Source organism: Hylobates moloch, unplaced genomic scaffold, assembly GCF_009828535.3.
Source record: "Hylobates moloch isolate HMO894 unplaced genomic scaffold, HMol_V3 SCAFFOLD_13, whole genome shotgun sequence".
NCBI classification, from domain to species: domain Eukaryota; kingdom Metazoa; phylum Chordata; class Mammalia; order Primates; family Hylobatidae; genus Hylobates; species Hylobates moloch.
The window spans coordinates 66,776,038-66,782,574 of NW_026652288.1; positions in this window are offsets into that span (position 1 = coordinate 66,776,038).

The following is a 6,537-nucleotide window of genomic DNA, read 5'->3' on the forward strand; positions in this document are numbered from 1 at the left end:
GGGAATCCTTTCCCCATTGCTTGTTTTTGTCAGATTTGTTAATGATCAGATGGTTGTAGATGTGTGGTGTTATTTCTGAGGCCTCTGTTCTGTTCCATTGGTCCATTGGTTTTGGTACCAGTACCATGCTGGTTTGGTTACTGTAGCCTTGTAGTATAGTTTGAAGTCAGGTAGCGTGATGCCTCTAGCTTTGTTCTTTTGGCTTAGGATTGTCTTGGCAATGAAGGCTCTTTTTTGGTTCCATATGAACTTTAAAGTGGTTTTTTTTCCAATTCTGTGAAGAAAGTCATTGGTAGCTTGATGGGGATGGCATTGAATCTATAAATTACCTTGGGCAGTATGGCCATTTTCATGATATTGATTCCATGAGCATGGAATGTTCTTCCATTTGTTTGTGTCCTCTTTTATTTCGTTGAGCAGTGGTTTGTAGTTCTCCTTGAAGAGGTCCTTCACATCCCTTGTAAGTTGGATTCCTAGGTATCTTATTCTCTTTGCTGCAGTTGTGAATGGGAGTTCACTCATGATTTGGCTGTTTGTCTGTTATTGGTGTATAGGAATGCTTGTGATTTTTGCACATTGATTTTGTATCCTGAGACTTTGCTGAAGTAGCTTATCAGCTTAAGGAGATTTTGGGATGAGACGATGGGGTTTTCTAGATATACAATCATGTCATCTGCAAACAGGGACAATTTGACTTCCTCTTTTCCTAATTGAATACCCTTTATTTCTTTCTCTTGCCTGATTGCCCTGGCCAGAACTTCCAACACTATGTTTAATGGGAGTGGTGAGAGAGGGCATCCCTGTCTTGTGCCAGTTTTCAAAGGAAATGCTTCCCGTTTTTGCCCATTCAGTATGATATTGGCTGTGGGTTTGTCATAAATAGCTCTTATTATTTTGAGATATGTTCCATCAATACCTAGTGTATTGAGAGTTTTTAGCATGAAGAGTCATTGAATTTGTTGAAGGCCTTTTCTGCATCTGTTGAGATAATCATGTGGTTTTTGTCTTTGGTTCTGTTTATGTGATGGATTACGTTTATTGATTTGCGTATGTTGAACCAGTCTTGCATCCCAGGGATGAAGGCAACTTGATCGTGGTGGAGAAGCCTTTTGATGTGCTGCTGGATTCGGTTTGCCAGTATTTTATTGAGGATTTTCGCATCGATGCTCATCAGGGATATTGGTCTAAAATACTCTTTTTTTGTTGTGTTTCTGCCAGGCTTTGGTATCAGGACGATGCTGGCCCCCTAAAATGAGTTAGGGAGGATTCTCTCTTTTTCTATTGATTGTAATAGTTTCAGAAGGTACGGTACCAGCTCGTCTTTGTACCTCTGGTAGAATTTGGCTGTGAATACATCTGGACCTGGACTTTTTTAGTTGGTAGGCTATTAATTATTGCCCCAATTTCAGAGCCTGTTATTGGTCTATTCAGGGATTCAACATCTTCCTGGTTTAGTCTTGGGAGGGTGTATTTGTTGAGGAATTTATTCATTTCTTCTAGATTTTCTAGTTTATTTGCGTAGAGGTGTTTATGGTATTCTCTGATGGTAGTTTGTATTTCTGTGGGATCGGTGGTGATATCCCCTTTATTATTTTTTATTGCATCTATTTGCTTCTTCTCTCTTTTCTTCTTTATTAGTCTTGCTAGTGGACTATTTTGTTGAGCTTTTCAAAAAAACAGCTCCTGGATTCATTGATTTTTTTGAAGGGTTTTTTTGTGTCTCTATCTCCTTCAGTTCTGCTCTGATCTTAGTTATTTCTTGCCTTCTGAGGGCTTTTGAATTTGTTTGCTCTTGCTTCTCTAGTTCTTTTAATTATGACATTAGGGTGTCGATTTTAGATCTTTCCTGCTTTCTCTTGTGGGCATTTAGTGCTATAAATTTCCCTCTACACACTGCTTTAAATGTGTCCCAGAGATTCTGGTGTGTTGTGTCTTTGTTCTCGTTGGTTTCAAAGAACATCTTTATTTCTGCCTTCATTTCATTATTTACCCAGTAAATAACCCAGGAGCAGGTTGTTCAGTTTCCATGTAGTTGTGTGCTTTTGAGTGAGTTTCTTAATCCTGAGTTCTAGTTTGATTGCACTGTGGTCTGAGAGACAGTTTGTTGTGATTTCTGTTCTTTTATATTTGCTGAGGAGTGCTCTACTTCCAACTCTGTGGTCAATTTTGCAATAAGTGCGATGTGGTGCTGAGAAGAATGTATATTCTGTTCATTTGGGGTGGAGAGTTCTGTAGATGTCTATTAGGTCTGCTTGGTGCAGAGTGAGTTCAGGTCCTGGATATCCTTGGTAAGCTTCTGTCTTGTTGATCTGTCTAATATTGACAGTGGGGTATTAAAGTCTCCCATTATTATTGTTTAGGAGTCTAAGTCTTTTTGTAGGTCTCTATGGTCTTGCTTTATGAATCTGGGTTCTCCTGCATTGGGTGCATATATATTTAGGATAGTTAGTTCTTCTTGTTGAATTGATCCCTTTACCATTATGTAATGGCCTTCTTTGTCTCTTTAGATCTTTGTTGGTTTAAAGTCTGTTTTATCAGAGACTAGGATTGCAACCTCTGCTTTTTTTTGATTTACATTTGCTTGGTAGATCTTCCTCCATTCCTTAATTTTGAGCCTATGTGTGTCTCTGCACATGAGATGAGTCTCCTGAACACAGCACATAGATGGGTCTTGACTCTTTATCCAATTTGCCAGTCTGTGTCTTTTAATTGGGGCATTTAGCCCATTTACATTTAAGGTTAGTATTGTTATGTGTGAATTTGATCCTGTCATTATGATATTAGCTGGTTATTTTGCCTGTTAGTTGATGCAGTTTCTTTCTAGCATTGAAGGTCTTTACAATTTGGCATGTTTTTGCAGTAGCTGGTACCAGTTGTCTCTTTCCATGTTTAGTGCTTCCTTCAGGAGCTCTTGTAAGGGAGGCCTAGTGGTGACAAAATCTCTCAGCATTTGCTTGCCTGTAAAGGATTTTATTTCTCCTTCACTTATGAAACTTAGTTTGGCTGGATATTAAAATTCTTTTCTTTAAGAATGTTGAATATTGGCCCCCACTCTCTTCTGGCGTGTAGAGTTTCTGCCGAGAGATCTGCTTTTAGTCTGATGGGCTTCCCTTTGTGGGTAACCCGACCTTTCTTTCTGGCTGCCCTTAACATTTTTTCCTTCATTTGAACCTTGTTCCACCTGACAATTATGTGTCTTAGGGTTGCTCTTCTCGAGGAGTATCTTTGTAGTGTTCTCTGTATTTCCTGAATTTGAATGTTGGCCTGCCTTGCTAGGTTGGGGCAATTCTCCTGGATAACATCCTGAAGAGTGTTTTCCAGCTTGGTTCCATTCCCCCCGTCACATTCAGGTACACCAATCAAAAGTAGACTTGGTCTTTTCACATAGTCCCATATTTCTTGGAGGCTTTGTCTATTTCTCTTTACTCTTTTTTCTCTAAACTTCTCTTCTAACTTCATTTCATTCATTTGATCTTCAATCACTGATACTCTTCCTTCCACTAGATTGAATCGGCTACTGGAGCTTGTGCATACATCACATAATTCTCATGCCATGGTTTTCAACTCCATTAGGTCATTTAAAGTCTTCTGTCCACTGTTTATTCTAGTTAGCCATTCATCTAATCTTTTTTCAAGGGTTTTAGCTTCCTTGTGATGGGTTCAAACATCCTCCTTTAGCTCAGAGAAGTTTGTTATTACTGACTTTCTGAAGCCTACTTCTGTCAGCTCATCAAAGTCATTCTCTGTCCAGCTTTGTTCCATTGCTTGTGAGGAGCTGCAATCCTTTGGAGGAGAAGAGGTGCTTGGTTTTTAGAATTTTCAGCTTTTCTGCTCTAGTTTCTCCCCATCTTTGTGGTTTTATTTACCTTTGGTCTTTGATGATGTGACCTACAGATGGGGTTTTGGTGTGGATGTCCTTTTTGTTGATGTTGATGTTATTCCTTTCTGTTTGTTAGTTTTCCTTCTAACTGTCAGGTCCCTCAGCCGCAGGTCTGTTGGTGTTTGCTGGAGGTCCACTCAAGACCCTGTTTGCCTGGGTATTGCCAGCAGAGGCTGCAGAACAGCAGATATTGCAGAACAGCAATTATTGTTGCCTGATCCTTCCTCTGGAAGCTTTGTCTCTGAGGGGCACCTGCCTGTATGAGGTGTCAGTCAACCCCTACTGGAAGGTGTCTCCCAGTTAGGCTACATGGGGATCAGGGACCCACTTGAGGAGGCAGTCTGTCCATTCTCAGATCTCAAACACCATGCTGGGATAACCACTGCTTTCTTCAGGGCTGTCAGACAGGGATGTTTAAGTCTGCAGAAGTTTCTGCTGCCTTTTGTTCAGCTATGCCCTGCCCCTGGAGGCGGAGTCTACAGAGGCAGGCAGGCCTCATTGAGCTGCAGTGAACTACACCCAGTTTGAGCTTCCCAGCCGCTTTTTTTACCTAGTCAAGCCTCAGCAATGGTGGATGCCCCTCCCCCAGCCTGGCTACTGCCTTGCAGTTCGATCTGGGACTGCTGCACTAGCAGTGAGCAAGGCTCCATGGGCATGGGACCCACTGAGCCAGGCGCAGGGTATAATCTCCTGGTGTGCCATTTGCTAAGACCATTGGAAAAGCACAGTATTAAGGTGGGAGTGTCTCAATTTTCCCAGTACAGTCTGTCATATCTTCCCTTGGCTAGGAAAGGGAATTCCCTGACCCCTTGTGCTTCCTGTGTGAGGTGATGCCTTACCCTGCTTCAGCTCACCCTCCATGGGCTGCACCCACTGTCCAACCAGTCCCAATGAGATGAACCAGGTACCTCAGTTGGAAATGCAGAAATCAGCCGTCTTCTGCGATGATCACGCTGGGAGCTGCAGACCAGACCAGAGCTGTTCCTATTCGGCCATCTTGGAACAGACCCCTATTTTTTCATCTTTATCAAGGCTTTCTTTGTGGACTTACGTATAGGCAATTTTCACAAATATTCCATGTCCGTTTGAAAATAAGGCAAGTTCTCATATACTGTGCCAGAGAGTTTAATATAATTTTATATGATCTACTTTATTGATTATGTTATTTTGAACTTTGACATTTTTTCTAATTTTTCCCATTTGATTTTTCTAGGTTTGATGTGTGTGTGTTGGTCTATTATTATTAGTTTATGTCTGTTATTTTTTCTTAATTTATCTCTTCCAGTTTCTGCTATATCAAGTAGCTGCTATATTATTTTATCTATTTATATTTTATTTCATGTTATATATTATTTTAAATATATTAGTACCATTTTCATTATGCATTTTAGACTTTAGCATTACAAAGTATACTTTTTTTGGTCTTAATTTATATCTTTTGGCCTAAATTATGCCTTGTCGGAAGTCAAAATTGTGATTTCTGCTATTTATTTATTCATTTATTTACATTTTTATTTGCCATCATCTTCTCTGAATCATCATCTTTCTGAGTCTCCTTGTTTTGAACATTTTCATAAACACAGACTAGAGTTGTATTTTGCTTTGCAAGCCAATCTGAACTTTTCAAAGGCATGAAATTCTCCTTACATTTAATCAAACAGACAATTTGTTTGGTCTCAGTGAGATAGGAGTTTGGCAGGACTGCTTTTAGAAGATCACAGTCACAGAGACCCTGCTGATAAAACGATGTGGTAAAGAAGCTGGCCAAAACCTCCCCAAATCAAAATGACTATGAAAGCACCTCTGGTCATCCTCACTGCTCATAATACACTAATTATAATATATTAGCATACCAAAGGAAATTGCCACCAGCACCATGACAGTTTACAAATGCCATGATCATGTGGGAAGTTATCCTATATGGTCTAAAAGAGGAGAGGCGGGAGAAACCCTCAGTTCTGGGAATACCCAGCCCCTTTCCCGGAAAACGCATGAATAATCCACTTCTTTTTTAGTGTGTGATCAAGAAATAACCGTAAAAATAGCCAGCTACCAGCTCTTGGGGCTGCTCTACCTATGGAGAAAGTTTACTTTCTTAGTAAACTTTCAATTTACTCTGTCTCCTTGCTCTTGAATTCCTTCCTGTACAAAGCCAAGGCCTACTGGGCTGAATCTCAGCTTTGGAGTCTGCCCTGTGACATTGGGTCTGTTATGTGGTTTTACGTTATGTTTATTCTGTGCATATATTTATGTATATACAAGCATATTTATATGCACACTTTCTCTTGGTAGAATTGTTTTTTTTTGGCATTTCTTTTGGTATTTAGGAAGATTTTTATTTCTGGTAGTTACCTTTTTTGAGCATAGTCTTATAATCTTTACAATATCCTCATGAAAAAGAAGATGCTTTATAACATGGCTAGGAAAGTAAAGTGGAAGAATCTGGATTTGGGATTATAGCCCATGTCCTCCCATATTAAGGGGTCTGTAGTCTACTAAGCTTACAATGCTATATAATCCTTTTTTCCCCCAAAGACTAAATCTTTTCCATTTTTACATAAGCTTTATGTTGTGTCACTTTCTAGACTTGTCCTCAAATTTTAGAGATACTTCCCATAGTATACCTAATTATGTCTTATCTGTAGCATCTGTACTAA